The sequence below is a fragment of the Hipposideros armiger genome, unplaced genomic scaffold, assembly GCF_001890085.2.
Source record: "Hipposideros armiger isolate ML-2016 unplaced genomic scaffold, ASM189008v1 scaffold_633, whole genome shotgun sequence".
Taxonomy (NCBI): Eukaryota; Metazoa; Chordata; class Mammalia; order Chiroptera; family Hipposideridae; genus Hipposideros; species Hipposideros armiger.
In genome coordinates, this window is record NW_017731983.1 from 569,320 (window position 1) to 571,963 (window position 2,644).

Consider the following 2,644-nt stretch of genomic DNA (forward strand, 5'->3'; position numbering starts at 1 on the left):
CCGGCCTACCACACACACACATGCACTCTTCTCAGGCAAACAAAAGTGACTTTCTGTCACCTGTGAAAGATCCCACGATCACATCTACAATCACAAGTTCACGCACCACTTCCCCAGGGGGAGACAAACTCAAATAATTCCCACCCCCCGCATCTTGAAGGATGTCACGGCGCACATGCCTCAGCATGGTGTCAGTGTCTCTTCTTCCTCACTGGGCTCCTTCCTCGCTCTTTTGCATGTACGTACATTTATGAAACAAGAGATGCAGTGGAGACGACAACCGCCACTGACGACTGCGGCCGCGGATGCGAGCCTTGCAATGGTGATTGCACTCAGGGTTCCTCCGACCTGTGGGAAGATTCATCCCGTGGAACCTGAACGCCTGGGTGGTCCTGCCTCAGCGAGGGTGTGGAATATTCTGTTAACCTTCACTCCTTCCTCTGGTCGTACAGGAAGGGGCCTAAGGGGTCCCTCGAGCTCTATCCCTACTTCTCCTGCCTACTGTGTGGCAACCATAAGCAGTCCTCCTGCCAATCACGGTCCATGACCACGCCCATCCGTGTGCAGATGCTGTTATCCGGATTCAGGAGCGTGAGCGCCAGATCTGGCAAGTCAATGGAGCCGGTTTCTTCTGCCCTCAGGAAGGGTTTCCCTTTTTAGGTATTAACACTTCGAGACCTAAAGGTCCCAGGTCATGGGTGTGGAAAACGAAAGTTTTGAAAGGGACTTATGACGTGCAGCCATGAGAGCTATCACCTCCATCTTAACTTCTGAATTCTCATATCCATAAATTATGGTTATGGAAGAAATGCACTAAATGCTGGGTGTGGACTCAGAGCATAATACAGTCCATGAGGCAGCACGCCGCCTCTCAAGGTCCTTCTCCCAGCTGACCTGCAGCGGAGTGCCTTCAGGACACTTCAAGGAAATAGTAGGCCATCAGCCTGGAGCTGGAATTATTGGGTTGTCAGAAAATTTGTGACTTTTTAAAATGTTTTTCGTTGCAAAAATGCATCATGCCTTTTCCGACAACCCAATAATTAGGTGCCAAGTGAACCTTGCTGAGGGGTGGTCCACATTGTGGTTACATGTAGCCTCTCTCCCAGCCACTTGGTTTTATTTTATTTTATTTTACTAATTTTAGCTGAGCCAACCTGTCACCTGTTGACAGCTCAGCAGCAGCTCAGCTCAGGTTAGGACTCGAACCGCTGTTGCTCAGAGCTTGCACTGTTGAGTGAGCTCTTAACCAACTGAGCCACTCGGCCGGCCCTCAGAGCCCCTTTTTAAAGCTAGGCTGCCTGGGGAAAGGCGGTGACTTGCAGCCCCAAAGGGTGTCTTTGTTGATTATTAAGCCTCTTTGACAGTGGGGCCTTCTAGTGAGCTTTGACACAGGACAGCAGTATTTCCCAGCTCTGGTCTCATTCTGAGAGCTGAAACCACATAAGTCTTCCCCAAATATCTTTGTCAGCAAACTTCCAGATTCATTCTTCCTAGCATTGTGGCCTTCCAGCCAGGCCCTGAGCTGTTGCCCAGGAGACAAGGCAGACCCTGGCCTCTGGACACCTTTCCTCCCAGGCGGAGTGGACTAGCAGATGTTCTGTGTTGCTGTGCAGGAAGGTCCTAGAGAGGTGGTCCCCAACAGCCCCGTTCTGGCTGAAGCCGCCGTGTGGGTAGAATGCCCAGCAAAACTGGACAGAAGCTGAGGACTGATGACAGCAGTTGCCACCCAGAATGCTGGGGGTGGGACTTCATCACCACCCTGACCCCTGTCAGGCAGAAAACCAGGTCCAAATATGCTAACTCTCCTGAGGGTCTGTGGACTGCAAACAAGTCTTGGGTACCAATTTCTGTGTCACTTAATATCCTATGGTTGCATGCAAAGCAATAGCAACAAAGCAAAACAAAGACAAAAGCAAATGCGAGAACAACAACAACAACAAAAAACAAGTTAAACATAACACCTCTAGCTGGCTAACTCAAGAAGAGAGGTATTGATTGGAATGATCCCAAATATAAGAAATGTGAGTGCCTGCAGACACACACACACGGAGCCCGTTTTCCGATTTTCAGGGGAGAGACTGATCATAGTGGAGGGGCCGTGGAGGAGTGGGAGCATTGCCCCCTGCTTCGCCCCTCAGCAGCAGCTCCTTAAGGGAGGGGGAGCCGCTGTCCGCTGGGCCACCCCAGAAATGATGATAGCTGTGTTTTTCTAATGGGCATGAGGACTGAGCCTTAAAAGTCCCTGACTTCTCCCTCATTCTCCACCTCGTAAAAGGCCATCCCTTCCCCACCAAGGACTCCTGCGATGCTCTGTTCCTTCTTTCTTGCCCAGACCCACCTGATTTCCCTTAATCCCAGGTGTTCCCTCCCCTTCGCCTTCTCCCACTCCCATTCATCCTGCATCTCTAGCACAATCTGGCAGTGCTGGGCAGCGGCCTCGCCAGCCATCTTGTCACGTGGCTGGTTGAACAAATGTCTGTCACATGGCTCCACTGTCCCAGCCAGGGGAAGGAGAGAAAAGCCTCACATAGCTTGCAGGCCTCATTTTCGCTCCAGGATTAATTACCAGGGAATTTCTGCACTGGGTTTGGAAGAGAAGCATTCATCAGATGTTTTCCCGAAATGAGTAAGCTAGCTCTTATGT